This window comes from Lactuca virosa, chromosome 5, assembly GCF_052849685.1.
Source record: "Lactuca virosa cultivar CGN04683 chromosome 5, Lactuca_virosa_CGN04683_v6, whole genome shotgun sequence".
Taxonomy (NCBI): domain Eukaryota; kingdom Viridiplantae; phylum Streptophyta; class Magnoliopsida; order Asterales; family Asteraceae; genus Lactuca; species Lactuca virosa.
The window spans coordinates 449845606-449863499 of record NC_136430.1 but is presented as its reverse complement, the minus strand read 5'-3'; the positions used below and the strand labels follow the sequence as shown (position 1 = coordinate 449863499).

Below are 17894 nucleotides of genomic sequence, written 5' to 3'. Positions count from 1 at the left end.
GTAGAATCCCCTGACAGCATATTTTCGACTTTTATGGCTGGAATTGGTCTAGAATCATTACCTTAAACTGTTTTGGACTTATAAAACCTATTTTTGATGTGGTAATGATTTGTTATCAAAATTTCAAGTTTTATGTGTTTTTATGTAATTCTTGAAATTGTTGATATGATTGTTCACACACTTATGAGTTTTGGTAGATCATAGGAATTATTTGCAAAATTGTTTGTTAGTTAATTTTTGATCTAAATGTATTTTAATGGAGTCCATAATTTGTCCTCAAGTTATGGATTACCAAAAGTCATTTCTTTTAAAGATCCATTAAAATGCATAGGTTACAAAAGTTGAAGAGTCTTTTTGTTTTAAGAACTCCATAACTTGTCCTCAAGTTATGGATGTTCAAGAGTCTCTTCATTAAAGTTTTTTAAAACCTTAATTAAACTCATAAGTTATGAAAATCCAAGAGTTTGGAATAGTTTCAAGACTTGCCCTCAAGTTTTGGAATTTGTAAAGTTTTTCCCTTATGTATACTTTAATTCCAAATCAAACCATAGAATTTTAAAAGTTTAAAATTCAACCCTTATACTATTATTATATTAAAAGTTTAATTATATAGATATGTATAACAATAAGTCAGTCTTACCGTTAGTAGGCCTCATTCACGAAGCCGGTCTATAAGGGGGGGTATAAGGTTATTGCCTATAAAATGGCAGTTTAATGGGTGTCCACTCTCACCCACCGCTTCCTTGACTGGTGGAGGGTCGTTAGCCGAACGGGTAGGATAAGGACTATAATTCTCCCTTAATTAAAAGTATAATGATAAATACTAAGTAACTAAACACTTATAAATTCCCAATCTTAGTTACTTAGGAAAATGTGAAAAGGTGCTAACCCATGAAATTGCACTTTGCACCTTTGTTAAGTCGTTAGTGGAGCGTGTGTGGTTAACCGGCACACTAACATGGGACTGACAATGTGTGGCAAAGGGTAACTTAATGTTTATCATAGATTGGTGGAGCACATGTGGTTAACCGGCACATCAATTAGGTGATAAAGTTAAGCGTACCAAGTAAATTTGCATGGTTATTCACACCTTGTTTGTGATCCTCGGCATCCCAGTCACAAACTTGAGAGGGCACAATCGAGATTTAAACATGCCATTGAAAGTTCAATGAATCTCAAAAGATCTAGGAGTTTCAATCCAATTAAAACTTAATAATTTATTTTGTTTTTCATGGTGGAAATTGGTAAATCGTCATTTACCTACCTTCAAATATTTTATAACTTGGATTACGGCATCCCTCTTCCAGTTATAAATAGTTTGTTGGGTCCTAGCCTTAATATTTCATATTGGGTGTTATATTAAGGACTTTAAATCAACTAACTTGAATTTCTCCCATTATAAATGTCTAGGTTTAGACAGCTATGGTCTTCCCAAATCTTTAGGAACAAGCTTTCCTAATGAAGATGATATCCCACATGGCAATCAAGGTGAAAGATTAATCCCTTTGTTGTGCATTAATGGGACTAGAAATCATACTTCACTTCCTCCGCCTCCTCCAATAATTCTCCTTATCCCACAAGTTTCAAAACTTGAAAAGTTCTAAGTCACTCAATCCCTATTGGCAAGTAAAGACTATATGTGCTTACATCTTGGAGGTTAAGTCACATATTGGCAAGCCGGGATAGTCGGGTGTCGAAGTCTCGAGGTTACTGGCTGTTGACTTGGTTCTTCAGTCACTCCTTGATGACAGATCACGACATGACCCTTATCGATCTTATCTATTTGCTTGTTGCTGCAAAATCAACAATGATTTGGAGCACTGGTAAAGCAAATTAGACTGGAAGATCTACTTCCCAAACCTATTTGGACATTAACAATGGGGACATTGGAAGTCTAGAAAACCTTTCTCTTCCCAATGAAAAGGGATTGGCCATGGTCAAGTCATTTGACTGATGGTAAAGAGAAATGCTAAGTCTGAGACAATCAAGTGTACCATTTCCAAAGAGTCCATATGTTTCTTTTGCCAAAAGAAGGGGCATTGGTTGCGAAGCTGCCGAATTTACCTGAAAGTTCATAAGGATGGTAAAAGTCAAAAAGGTTTGACTTTGCTTCAGGTTAAAGTCCATTATCTAACTCTATGAAGTCTCTTTTGGAGATTCTTAATACATGATGTAATGTAATTACATTTTGATGTTTTGAAGAATCAAAGGAAACCTAAAGAAAGAGTATGCTGATTCTGATCGCGAAGATGGATTTCGATCGCAAGGTTCGGTGATCATAATTTTGAGCTGCTACTTAAGAGTTATGATATATTGCTTAGGAATAGACAACAACATGTTTTTCATATGTATTTGCATTGTAAGGATAAGATTTTTCCGCAAGTTTTAAAATAAAAGAAAAAAAAGTTTTCATTTTATTTTAAGTATCCTTACAATGACATTTGTGAAAATTTGTTGTTTATATGTTTCCATTGATAGCAATATTGGAAAATGGATTTGATTCTTTCATTTGTGGTAGTGTCATAATTTACCAAATAAGGAAAGATTCTCATCACCCAAGTGTCATTTGGATAGAAACTTGGAATCATGCAAGTTGTATTGAATGATGAATGAGAATTCTCATTTTTGGGAAATTAAGACTAAGTCCTTGTTCACATGTATGTGTGAGTAAAGTGAAGGACTAAAGGATTGGGTACACTTGGTTGTGCGCTGGTCAAGTCGACCATAAGGAATGATAAGATTATTCGTCATGATTTACTAAAGTTTAGTAAATATGGTTATACTTACAAGTTTAAGTGTAATTCTGAAACATTGGAAAAGTTTCAATGTATGGCAGGACGAATGAGAAGAATCAAATTAGGCAGGAAGATAAACGTTTCTCCAATCTGAAAAGGTGGGAGAGTGCTTAAGTATCTTGGTTTATGGTTATCTTGGTGGTTATGAAACCATATCACAATTGATCCTCTAAGGATACCTTAGTGCATTTGTTTGGCTAAGGAGAGGAATCGTGAATTATTGAAATGGTTAAATCAAAAGATAAATCATACTTCGTTCCAAAATCAAATCTTAGAGTCATACTCCAAGATTGAGCCTTGAGTGACATAATCTTAAAAAGGTGTAAAACACTTGTCAAATGTAGAGTAAAATGTTTTCTACTCTTGTACATTTGAGATTGGTAAGTTGTGATGTTTTGGATAAGACAAAGACCAACTAAGACCAATTGTGAGAAGTGTTTAACTTGATAAGAATCTGCACTAACTCTTGAATATTTGTTTTGTCAAGGAATGATTCTTGACAAAAGAGAATCTTATATGTTAAGAGGTCATTGGGAGTCTTTAAAAATCTTGAGATGGTTTCAAGAACTAATCAAGAGTATTGTTAATCACTAGCCCACGACTTGAGGTTTGTAACCTATCGTGTTGACATATTCTTATTTCTGTGCCTATTCCAGTTAAAGTTGACTATGCTTGTGAGTTCTATGAGTTCTCAATTGTTTGCATAACAATGTGGAAGCAATGGTAGGCCCTTGAGCTGCCAAGTGGCAATAAATTAAGATTGAACAGGTTCAGTCCATATGAGTTTGGGTTTGTCGATAACCCTGTCTTGTGATTATGTTTTTGACAAATTCACATGGATAGGAATATATACACCATAAAAATCTAAGTGTCATAAGGTTTCTCTCCGATTGATGAAAATGATTTTGTCACTAACCCTGTCTTGTGATTATGTTTTTGACAAATTCACATGGATAGGAATACATACACCATAAAAATCTAAGTGTCATAAGGTTTCTCTCCGATTCATGAAAATGATGGTGAGGAAACGCTTTCACTAAGTAGATTTTAAGTAGATAGCAATTGTGATATTTGCATTCTCATGTCGTTAGTGGAGCGTGTATGGTTAACCGGCACACTAACTAGTGAGAATAGCAAAAGGTCTAGACAAACATGTGAGCTATCTAAGGAAAGGTGTATGATTTTGATAAAGTCTTATCAAAGCAATCTTGTATCAGAAATCTGAACTTTGGCAAGAAAGTCAATAAAGTATTGATTTCTAGAAGTCTAGCTGATTTATGGGTGTATGGCAAAGCTAGTAGGAGCATAAAGTGTTATGCTAGTTAGATTATAATTATCATGTTATTATGTTAAGTGTTGCAAGTTAGCAATGTTAATTATAGAAAACAAAAGTTTTAATTCGTTCGAAAAGTTGTTTTGCTATAATTAAGGGAGATGATTTTATACTTCATTCCAATTCTACATACTTAGATTGAGATTTTAATCAACTTTAGTCAAGGATATATATGAATGGTATGTTGGGATGGTTCAACATAAGGAAATTCTATATATGTTGCATTCTCAAAATTCGATTATGATTACGGCATCCCTCTTCATAGTTCGAATTGTGAGATAATGGCAAATAAAAAATTTTATAGCATGAATCGTGTCCCATATGCTTCGGGTATAGGATCGATTGGATGTGCTATAATATTTATCCTTTCTAAATTTTCCAAATGCCTGGGGGCATTAAGAGGAGAAAAGGTCTAGTATTGGATATGACTAAAATTATTAAGCAATTGTCGATGACAACCTGAGGTTTACCAAAGATTGGTTGCTCATGGACAGTTGGAAGTATAGAGATGGGACCATATTGACATATTTTGAAAGGAAGAAACTCTTGTTCAGAAGTGATAGTCAAAATGGGAATATGGAATTGTCTCCATAGGTGGAAGTTATTCTTTGAATTTGTGTAAGATTAGAGAACTTAATGCAAAAAGGGTGTTCAAAGGAATGTACTTTGAATGTGAGACTTCGTTTCCATGGAATTGCTCTCCATTGGAATACTTTGTAATGTCTGTTGCCAAGTCTTTGTGACTTGTGTGCATATTCATTGCAAGGGGATCATTGCATATAAGTTTAGAATCTAATAGATTATAGTAAATGGCAAGAGTTTGGTATTCTTACATTTACAGTAAGGATTGGGATTGTGAAAAGAGTGTCATTGAAATATTGTCAATTGATCTGTTTCACAAAGTAAGGATCATAAGACAAACATAGTGTGCATACTTGGAGTATGGCATAGCTATTGTTTAGACAAACATAGTGTGCATGCTTGGAGCATGGCATGACTATTGTTTTTATTCAAGTATTAAGTTGATAAATCGAAACATTATACAATGAATAATGAGTAATCAATATGGTGCTTAGATAAAAGGTGTTTTATTTACACTCAAAGTGTTGGGGTCATATAGGATTAGTATTATTATTGTGTTTCACTTTGCATGTTTTGACTTCCCGAATAACTAAGTTATTCAAACCATCCACAGTCGATAATACATTGGAAGTAGGTATTAAGGCAAGACTGTCATGAAGTTGGCTTGTAGATGTCTAAGGTGTTGGACATAGCAAAAGTTGCTACAACATTCATGAGTGCTCATAAGTTATGAGTATTGGATTCAACCCACGCTCATTTGAATCACTTCATGGATTTTATCACCTGTGAATAATGAGACGATAATATCTTATATTCTTCAAACCTAGAGATATGAGTTGTTGACTATGAGTTGATTATACATTGATTGCACGAAAACGCATTGGTAACTCGATCTTATAAAACGTGCCTTTGTGTATGATTCAACAAGTAGTCAGTACAAGCATATGAGTCAAAGTTTATCCATTCCTTTTACCCTTAAAGGGATAAAAGCGATATATGTGGGCCCCTCGATGATTTAGTGATGACACCCTAAGTGCTTGGCCAAGCCTGGACTGATTTGATTTGTTCAATTAGTCGGTCGTCATAAATCGAAAATCGGGAAACAACAAATGGACAAAGAGAATGATTATAATCCATGTCTCAGTCCATATGATATCTAGAATGGAGGAATATATGATCACTTATCTAATGGACGCGTCAGTGATTTGTTCAGAGTTTGACAGCAGCTTTTAAGAGCTACGATTGCTGGTCAGGTTGGAGTCATACTTGCAATAATAGTTATTAGACTTATCCAAGTGGGAGACTTTTGGATTAGTGTCTAAGCCCATAACTATAATTGGTATATACTTGACCCGACCTGACATGGTCCATTTGGGTTGCATGACATCGGGACATTTGGATAGACCTTTTGTGAGAAGAGGATATTTGTGACATATTAATATATTATAAGTTCTAATATATTAATGTGAAATCATATTATTTAATTAGTATTGATCTAGAATTAATTTAGTGATCAAAGAGACTAATTAAATATATGGGGATTGATTGTGCAAATCATTCATTCTTATATATGTGGGCTTATGATCCATGATTCCTTATGTTGGGTTTAACCCATGTGGTGACCCATGGATACTCCATGGAGGTTAAAACCCATGGAGCATAAGGAATGGGTAAAGTCATGGGTTACATGGTGTAACCCTAATGTGCACACTATATAAAGACCCCATTGGTTGGTGAAATCGGCACTAGTGAATACACAAGAGGGCAATCCGATTTCTAGAGTGAAGTATCTCTTCTCATGGTTATTCCAAGTTGTTTTGATGTTGTGTGAACCATTTGAGGTGTCACACTTGGGGCACTAGGCTCTTGAGCTCCATGGAATCAAGCTACAACAAAGAGGTATGTAATTCTACTAGATTATTATATTACATGTACTTTATATTATGCTAGTTAGAACAATACCTTGGAAAATTGATATTTGCATGTATAATAGAGAAAACATAGATCCAAGGTATTTAGGGTTGCATGTACACCATAGGAGTGTTAGAATGATCATAACCCAACATTAGTAGCATAACAAAAAAGCGTTCCTCTTCATTAATATGTTTGCTCGCGACAATTGTAGCCTCTCGGGAGAATCGATGATTGCATCTTTGATGCACTGCTAGTACTAGTACATATGAGAATTATTAATTGGATAGTTGTAAATAGCCCCAGGGCTTTGGAACAAAGAAGTATCCCAGGCCTATTCCGAGGTGTTGACAATGATTTGCAAATATCCTCAAGTAGGATTCGAACCTACGACTAATCGGTTAACAGCCGACCGCTCTACCACTGAGCTACTGAGGAACAACGGGAGATTCGATCTCATAGAGTTCCATTCCCGTTCTCAACCCATGACCAATATGAGCTCGAAGCTAACTTCGTAACTCCCGGAACTTCTTCGTAGTGGCTCCCTTCCATGCCTCATTTCATAGGGAACCCCAACGTGGCTCTATTTCATTATATTCCACCCATATCCCAATTCCATTCATTTAATATCCTTTTAGTGTCATTAATATAACAGATGTCATTTCTTGTCTATATCTTTCTATTTCTATATATAGAAAGTTTCAAAATCATCATATAATAATCCATAAATTGCAATAGAAAAGAAAAAGGGAGGTTTGTGATGATTTTTAAATCTTTTCTGCTAGGTAACCTAGTATCCATAGGGCCCTCCTATCTCTTCCTTCTCCGAGCTCACATTATGGAAGAAGGAGAAGAAGGAACCGAGAAGAAGGTAGCAACAACAACTGGTTTTATTACGGGACATCTGTGACACCAGTCAAATTTTGGTCAAAAATAAATTGATCAAAAATCGTAATTGGGATGAACCAAGTGGTAGAGTTTGTAACAAGGTTTCCAAAAACATAAAGAACACTGAAATCCGAGTTATAACGAAGAAGTTATGACCAATCGAAAATCCGCGGTAAAACCGGCAAAACACTGTTCAGTGTAAAAAGAGAATTTTCGATAAAAGGGTTTTTAGCCTTAACAATCTAAATGAAAGTTGTAGAATATGTTAAACTGAGAACATTCATAAAAAGAACGTCAAAATCTGACTTCGTATGAGGAAGTTATGATTTTTCGAAGTTTCGGTTTAGCAGTAGACAACTAAAAATTCGAAATATAAATCGATTGATATTTAGCCGACGCAACTTAAACGAGAATCTAAGGTCTCGTCAAAAGTAGCACAACGGTAAAAAGACAGACGAAAACGGACATCGGATGAAGAAGTTATGAATTTTTAACGGATTCCCGTCCCGGTCTGTTTAAAATAATAATATTAAAAATAAATCAAAATCAGCCGAAGAAGTCTAAACGAAAGTCATAGAGTATAAGTTTACCTATGCGTGCATATAAAGAACGTCAAAAACGGAGCTCGTATGCGAAAGTTATGATTTTCGCAAGTTTTTGGCACAAAAATCAAGAAAATGTGGAAAACCGGGAAATTTCGCTGAGTCACTCCTCGGACACGTCACCTCGCATGCGAGGCCTCCACGTGTGACCTTATGATTGGAACGCAGATGCTCGTGTCGCCTTTTGATTGGTCCGAAGTCATCACCTCTTTCCCCACTAGACCGAAGTTCGGCCTACTTAGAAGAGGCCACCTGTCCGAAGTCACGTGTCTCGCACCGGGTCAGAACCTCCACCGCCTTAAGCCTTCGCACGTGGCCTTCGCAGGAGCTGCCACGTAGCTGCTGACTCACCTCCTCGCCTCACCAGGTGTCCGAGCCCTCGCCAGCTGTCCTCCTTCGGCCGAACCCTCGCACCCTTATATAAAGGGTGCGAGCCTTCTCGGATGAAAGCCAATTTTCACCCCAAATTTCTCCAAAGTTCACATTTTAACCCCGTAAACTTTCTCACGACCCCCGAAGGCCCCGGTATCGCGTCTAAAGCCCGAAGCAAGCCCCGGAGCCCCGAAATTCTTGAGAATTCATCCTCTCTCCTGTCGAAACTCTGCCCGGTTTGAGCCGGTTTCTCGTCAAATAAACTCTTTCTGGAAAACGAAACGCTGCTCGAATTACCGCCTATCAAAGTGAGTTCGTACCCCTATAATATACCTTTTTAAATGGTTTTATATGCTTTTTAGGGGGGGAATACAAGTTTAACACAATATTAAATTGTGTTAATAACTGTATGTGATAATAATCACACAAATGTTTCCGTATGCTTTTCAGAATTATCAAATACTTCCAAAATAACTTAAAGCCATGTTAAATCTTAAAAGTCATGTAAACTCTGTTAAATTCTTTGAAAAATATTTTATAAGCTATTTCAAAGTATAAATGCCAAAATCATGTTTATATATGTATAAATATATAAATAAGATTTGAAGGGCTTAGGACTAATGAATTATCTTATATTTTTTTCCTTATTTGGATGTGGCATTAGGATTGTATTATTTGTCCGAAGGTCGTTTCCTTCTTATATATATATATATATATATATATATATATATATATATATATATATATATATATATATATATATTATACATATATGAGTACAAAAGGTTACTCCTTTTGGTATCTTCACCTTTGTATCAGGGCTGAGCAAAGGTCTTCATCCATGAGAAACCATGCTAATCAGATAGAACATATAAATTATAATAGGTATAATTTATGATTCAAAACTAAAGATACAAGTATGATTCACGACTGTATACTTTCCAAGGAAATTACCAAAATACATTCAACTATAACAAGATATGTATAATACCTTTAATATACGAACAACATATTAAAGAAGTAAAGATACATCATACCGGGTTTGCATTAGCAAAGGTACTATACAGAGTACCAGAGTTAGCAAACATGAGGTAATGTCGGGTTTGCATTAGCAAAGTTACTATACAGAGTACCCGAGTTAGCAGACACGAGGTAATAATACATTCTGCCGGGTTTGCATTAGCAAAGGTACTATACAGAGTACCCGAGTTAGCAGACACGAGGTATAATACATTCTGCCGGGTTTGCATTAGCAAAGGTACTATACAGAGTACCCGAGTTAGCAAACACGAGGTAATAATACATTATACTGGGTTTGCATTAACTAAGGGTACGATACAAAGTACCAGAGTTAGCATTCACAGGGTAATAATAATACATCGTAAATCTCGTTGAAACAATAAATTTGTGAGACCCTTCACGGTGTACTTATCTAAGTACGACCCTTTTAAGTCCTGAACTATTAGCCATAATCTCTTGTAGGGAGAGCGTGAATTTGTGTATAGATCTATATGGGACTGACAATCCCGCACCTCTACTGTTCGCTACAGTTTGGCCGGCAGGCCTAGGGTGTCAAATATCATTACAGTTCTGATGCCTGAAGAACGTCGCCGCAGGCATATCAGTCATATTAGTATGGTTAATAGGACTCACATGGATAGAACAACGAGTGAATTACAAAGTAATATACTTCTCTTATAACCAGTAAGAAAAGTTAATTACATCTCGACCAGATATACCTTCAGTAGCTTTTACTTACAGTAAGAGCTACATATGATGAAATCAAGTATTGTACTTCTGGTTTTGAACATTTAAAACCACAAGGTAGTATTATGGATAATACAATACTCTCCAGGATTAATACTAAGGTTTTTACTGTAGAACAGATATAACTAAGAACACTTTTACAAATGAAACGGCTTATGGGATTAAACCACTGTTATAAATGAAACGGTTTATAGGATTAAACCACTTATACAAAGGAAACGGTTTATGGGTTTAAACCACTCATCAAATGAAACTTAGTCATTTAATCTCTGTAAACTAGTATAACATAAAAGACCTTTAGTGGTTAATTCTATAATTCCTTAGTTATTACATCAGAGTTGTACATAAGTAATATCCGATTGACAGTGAAGTGTGTGACTTCCGCCTTACTTCCTGTTCCTTGTTTGGTTGTGGGCTTAGGGCAGATACACCCATTTGACTGTCCATTCGATATTGGGTTATATATAATCAGTATAAACTAAGTAATTACAGAAGGAAACTATTGAGGTTATCAGTTAATCACCTCAGGAAATATAGGATTTCCTGGAGAAACCAGTGAACTTATTCAAAGAACTTATGGTATACTTAACAGAACTAAAATATTTATGAACTCACCAACTTAAATGCTGATCTACTATTTCCAAATAACTTGTATTCTCAGGAATCTAGTAGACAGGTACACTCCCGAAGCTCTTGAGAAGACTGCCTAGTACCGTACCGCGACGCTTGTCTTCTGTTGTACCTACTTTAGTGTTTAAATGTGTAATGTTTAAACACTTATGTAAAACTTATACTTATTAATACAATTGTTGTTTGTACTTTGATTACTATATTGCATGTGTTGTGATACTTCCCTAAAGTCCTCCGCCCCCGAATGTTTCCGCCATTCTGGTTTGGGGGTGCGGAACATCTCATAATGTTCATATCGATCTATTATGTGCCTCTGCATTTAGCACTGGGTAGACCTCATACAATAACTGTCCTAGATCTACCGTATCTTTTGTTTCATTTCTTCTGCAATATTCACAAACACTTCTTTGATTATGGATCTACTAATAGAAATTCAATGCGTAATATCAACATTCAATGTGTATTCCTGAATAATCTCATTTTTCAATTATTCAATCATTTCATTTTACCAAGTTCAATGTTAGCGAGATTAGTCAACAAGATTCAAACATTGAAAAATAGTAAATTAATAAAAAAAATTGCTACATAAGAAAAACAAAAGAACAGATAAGAAGAAATACGCGCACCCCTACCGATTTAATAACCTCTACTCCAAAGAAACTCATAAGACCTACTCCATTTGGAATTGCATCAATTATTCGTCTATCAAAAAAATGAGCAAAGCTGGCCAATTTTCTAATCCCTGCAGTTAAGAATCTTCCATAAAATGCATCTATGTAACCCCGATTATATGACCAATCATATATAGAATTTTTTATTTTTTCATTAAAACTTCTATTAGGACCCATTTTAACAAATGCATTAAGGAACTCCAAATTTTGAAAAGATGAATAAACAGGTTTATATAAAAAAGGCTATAAATATTCCAAAAGAGGCTATATTGATTGAAAAAAAATGCATCTTTACTAAATTCATACCAATCTATCGAATTATTTGAATTTTGATGTAAAAGATTTATAGACGGGGTTAACCATTTGGATAATATATCAACGTCTTGATTGAAAGGAATTTCTAAGAATCCAACGGACAAAGTAAATAGAATCAATATAAGTATTGGGAATAACATATTATTATCCGATTCACAAGGATACGAATAGTCTTGGTATTGCCAAAATGCGGAATAGAAAGAAAGGGTTCTATCATATTTCTTACATTCTCATCAATTTTATATACTTTATTATTTGAAAAAAAAGAAGGACATGGATTCTTCTTCATTTTTAATAAAGTTATCAAACTAAAGTTTTTGTTACTTATTTTCGAACCTACTTTACCCCATAGAGATATTGAATAGAAGGGGGTATTCCTTTTTCCACTATAATTTTGAAAATGAACGTTTAAATGTCCTTCAAAAGTAAGTAAATAGACCTGACACATATAAAATGCGGTTAATCCCGCCGTAGACCAAGCTATTATTTTAAAAATAGGTGAATACAACCAACTATCATTAATAATTTCATCTTTGGACCAAAAACAAGCAAGGGGTGGAATACTGCAAAGAGAAAGTGTACCTAATAAAAAAGAATTTTTAGTAATTGGCAGATGTTTTGTTAAACTTCCCATAAGCACCATATTCTGACTTTTTTTTGGACAATATCCAACAAGAGTTTCCATTGAATGAATAATAGGTCCCGATCCTAAAACAATAATGCTTTGGAATAAGCATGAGTAATCAAATGAAATAAAGCACTGCGATAAAACACGATACCTAGAGCTAACATCATATAACCCAGTTGAGATATTGTGGAATAAGCTAAACCCCTCTTAATGTCTTTTTGAACAAGAGCTAAAGTAGCTCCTGAAAAAACTGTTATTATCCCTATCAAAGAGATAAAATTCATTATGTGGGGTGTAACTATGAAAAGAGGCATAAGTCGAGCTACAAGAAAAATTCCCGCTGCTACCATCGTAGCAGCATGTATAAGGGCCATAATAGGAGTTGGCTCTTCCATTGCATCGGGTGACCATACATGAAGGGGAAATTGTGCAGATTTCGCAATCGCATCGGCAAATAATAGAATCGCACACAAAGTAACAAATAAAAAATTGACATAATTATTAGAAATCAAGTTATTGAAGATTTGGAATAAATCACGAAATTCGAATCTCCCTGTTATCCAATAAAACCCTAAAATGCCTAATAATAAACCAAAATCGCCAACACGATTAGTTACAAACGCCTTTCGACAAGCCTTTGCTGCAACAGGTCGTCTGAACCAAAATCCTATTAATAGATACGAACATATTCCAACTAATTCCCAAAAAATATAAATTTGTATCAAATTTGAACTACTAACTCTCCCAACATGGAAGTACTGAAAAAATTCATATAAGCAAAAAATCTCAAATATCCGTGGTCATGAGACATATACTTATCACTATAAATAAGAACCATAATTCCAATAGTAGTGATTAATATTAACATCATAGAAGTAAGCGGGTCGATCAAGTATCCAGATTCTAAAGAAAAATTATTATTGATAATCCAAGACCATACATATTGATAGACATAACTGCTATTTATTTGCTGAATAGACAGATTCATAGAAAAAATCATGGCTATACTTAACAATAAAACACTCTGAAAAGACCACATACGACGAAGACTTTTTGTTGTCGTCGGAAAAAGAAGAAGTCCCAAAGCTATTAACATAGGAACCGGAAGTGGAAAGAAATGTATTATCCACGCATATTGATATGTCTGTTCCATAAAAAAAAGTTTTTTATTCTTAATTAACTGTTTCCGATTCACCGGATCTTACCTCGTTTGAAAAAAGTCAATAAAAAATCAATATATGCACTAACTTATTTAATAATTTTAAATAATTTTAGATTAGTATTTATTTTGAGTCTTTTCATAATCGTTCAAATTAAATATTCAAAACAAGAAGTTACAATTGGTCAAATGAGATGACCAAGTTAGATATAAAAATGAATACTTATAACATGAAAATGCAAATCTAAATTATTATTACGAGAAATTCTCGTAATAATAATTTAGATTCATAGAGCAAGGATAAAATATTACGCTAAAAAGAAAACTTGATGCTGATATGAATTATATGATTAACTAAGTTCATCGGTCTAATGAAATAAAAACTCTTGAGTTTAGTTAGTTCCTTTCAACGCATTAACTAATTCATTATGGGATTGATTGTTTTCCATTTCAATCAAAACGATTTCTTAGTAAACGTTAGAATATTATAGATCTAAAATGAACTTTTTTTTATCGAGAAAGGCTAAAAAACTCCTGAGATATTTTTTTTATTAAACCACGTATCCTTTAACAGATTTATTAGTAATCTTATTCGAATTTAAAAATTGAATTTAGGTGTATTCTTTTCTCTGAGTTTGACTAAAAAAGGACTCAAGTTTTTTAGTAGGCAAAAGTTTACAATTGAGGTATTTTATTGCGTGTAAGTAAAGTCTAGAATGACGAAAATCAAGGTCTTTTAGGTTATTTCTTTATTTTAATTAAATATTTAAGTTTCATTTCTATGACCTACCAGATTCTAAATATATAAATTTGAGAAGAGAACTAAGAGTTCCAAACCAAAAATTTCTGGTTTGACAAATCTTGTATGGAATCAAAATTTTATTATTTCGAGTAATTTTTGATCCAATTTAACGGATCTTTCACATATCTATATTTCTTTTTTATAAAGAGAATATTATTTATAGAAAAATAGATAATGAATAAGAAATAATAATTTGTGTTGAATAATAGATGTCTTTCACATCCAACTATAACAATGATTTTCAAATAGCAGTTCCAAAAAACGTACTTCTATATCAAAAAAGCGTATTCGTAAAAATATTTGGAAAAGAAAATGATATTGGGAGGCGTTAAAAGCCTTGTCATTAGGGAAATCTCTTTCTACTAGGAATTCAAAAAGTTTTTTTTTGTAAGACAAACAAATGAGTCCTAAAATATTGGAATAATCGGAATGGATTTGACTCACAAATTTGGCTCAATACTTTTTTAATATGAAATTAAAAATGGGTAGTCCCTATTCTAATCAATATGCAATAGACCAAGTTTCCATCTTATAAGATGTCTAAAAATAATTCTTCTGTTTTCTGAATTCAAAAAAAAATAATAATAATAATAATAAAAATACAAGATTTTTTATTTCTTTGTAGTATATTTTCACTAATATTTTTATGGTGGGGAGTCTTATTTTCCCTATCGACTTTTACAATAATGAACAATTTTTCTCTTTTTTGGGAATGACATATATAATATTTTTAGTTCAAATTAATGGATTACATGGTAAAAAATTTTGGATAACTTTATGACTTCTTAATTTATAATTTTTTATAATTTTTAGTAATTACTATCTATAATGGATTTACCATATATCTCCAATTTTGAGCCCAATTAATAAAAGAACTTCATTGTTGAGATATTATGTATAACTAATTTGTCAATGTACAAATAATGTGTCGAAGTAATCTAAAATAACCTATTTTGGATTCATTTAGAAAATTTATTTTTAGTTTGAAATTTATGAAATCAGATAAACAAGAAATAATGAAGTATCAATAAAAGTAAATAATGAAAAAAGTTTTTTTATTCTATCGAGAGAATAATCTACTTACAAAAGTTGGATTTTAGAATATGATAAACTACGTCAAAGCCCTAATATAAGATAAATAAACAGACACCCTAATAAATGAAACTAATGAACCTTCAAATTGACTTTTGAACTCATTTTTTTTTATCAATTTGAGTGTTGACTAAAAAACTTATTTGATTGAATTGACTTGTTCAATATCGACGATTGAATATAAATAGGCTATTATTAGTTCGAGTAAGCCGCTATGGTGAAATTGGTAGACACGCTGCTCTTAGGAAGCAGTGCTAGAGCATCTCGGTTCGAGTCCGAGTGGCGACATGACATATTCTAAAAGATATCCAATTGATCCTATAATAAAAATAAATTAAATTCCCGATTTCTAATTCTTAATTAATATTAATTTAGGGGATTCCCTCCCTTTTTTTTCATTTTTATGATCTTTTCAACTTTAGAGTATATATTCACTCATATTTCCTTTTCGATTGTTTCAATTGTAATTATAATTCATTTGATAACTTTATCGGGCAATGAAATCATAAAACCATATGATTTGTCAGAAAAGGGGATGATAATTACTTTTTTTTTATGTCTAATAGGATTATTAATCACTCGTTGGATTTATTCGGGCCATTTCCCACTAAGTGATTTATATGAATCATTAATCTTTCTTTCATTGAGTTTCTCCCTTATTCATATAGTACTTTATTTCAAAATAAGAAAAAATTATTTAACCAAAATAACTGCCTCAAGTACTATTTTTACCCAGGGCTTTGCTACTTCGGGTCTTTTAACTGAAATACGTAAACCCACAATATTAGTACCTGCTCTACAATCGGAGTGGTTAATAATGCACGTAAGTGTGATGATATTGAGCCATACGGCTCTTCTTTGTGGATCCTTATTATCAGTAGGACATCTAGTCATTACATTTAGAAAGATTTTTTATAGTTATAAAAGTAATAATTTCTTAAAATTAAATGAGTCTTTTTCATTTGGTGAAATCCAATACAAGAATGAAAGAAACAATATTTTTTAAAAAAATTACTTTTTGTCCGGTAAGAATTATTACAAGGCCCAATTGATTCAACAAATAGATTATTGGAGTTATGGTGTCATTAGCCTAGGATTTATATTTTTAACCATAAGTATTCTTTGAGGAGCAGTATGGGCTAATGAAACATGGGGATCATATTGGAGTTGGGATCCAACAGAAACGTAGGCCTTTATTACTTGGATCGTATTCGCAATTTATTTGCATATTCCAACAAATAAAAAATTTCAGGGGGAAAATTCCGCAGTTGTGGCGACTCTAGGCTTTCTTATAATTTGGATATGCTATTTTGGGGTAAATCTATTTGGAATAAGGCTACATAGTTATGGTTAATTCACGTTAACCTCTAGTTAAATTCCAGAAAAGTTCTTAAGAATACAAACAAAATACGGTGTATATAAAACACATTGTGTCAACCGGCGACAACCGTAAGAATCAAGTCAAGTAGTGCAGTGATTCACACGGTTCTCGCAAAGACCAAGTATATTTGGTGAAAATTCAAATTCATATTTTGTTTTTACTTTATTTAAGATTTAAGAGAATAAAAATTCCTCTTCTTTTTTCTTTTCATTAGTCAACCAACTCTTAAAAATCATAGGAGTTTTTTTCTTTAAGAAAACTATCTATAAAAATAATTAGATAGAATACCTTCAACCTTGTCAACTGATAGTGAAAGAACAAAATCCGGATACATACCAATACCTACTACAGGTAGAAAAATGGAGATCGAAGCAAATAACCCGCGTGGTCCAGAATAAAAAAACATAAGCATTTGGAGTATTAATAACTTATATCCATAGAACATCTAGCGTAACATAGATATTTTTGGCATGAGGATAAGCTGGAGGAAGGTGAGGATGACGTCAAGTCATCATTGAGTTTGGAACCCTGAACAGACTGTTGGTGATAAGCCGAAGGAAGGTTAGAATGACGTCAAGTCATCATGCCCCTTATGGCCTGGGCGACATATGTGCTACAACGGTCGGGACAAAGGGTCGCAATCCCGCGATTCGGGAAGGATGAATCGCTCCCGAAAAGGAATCTATTGATTCTCTCCCAGTTGGTTGGACTGTAGGTGCGATGATTTACTTCACGGGCGAGGTCTCTGGTTTAAGTCCAGGATGGCCCAGCTGCGCCGGGGAAAAGAATAGAAGAAGGATCTGACTCCTTCACGCATGCTCCACTTGGCTTGGGGGGATATAACTCTATTGGTAGAGCTCTGCTTTTGCAATTGGGTCGTTGCAATTATGGGTTGGATGTCTAATTGTCCAGGCGGTAATGATAGTATCTTGTACCTGAACCGGTGGCTTACTTTTTCTAAATAAT

At 33.7% G+C, this 17894-nt stretch overlaps 1 non-coding gene and 1 pseudogene across 1 annotated transcript; both read right to left on the bottom strand.

Annotated features, from left to right (window-relative positions):
* Positions 1-12155, bottom strand: part of LOC145114266 (NAD(P)H-quinone oxidoreductase subunit 5, chloroplastic-like) — a 29734-nt pseudogene extending 17579 nt beyond the window's left edge.
* TRNAN-GUU (transfer RNA asparagine (anticodon GUU)) lies at positions 6988-7059 on the bottom strand. Its single transcript has one exon. It is a non-coding gene; the product is annotated as a tRNA-Asn (tRNA).
* Positions 12156-17894: the final 5739 nt, after the last annotated feature.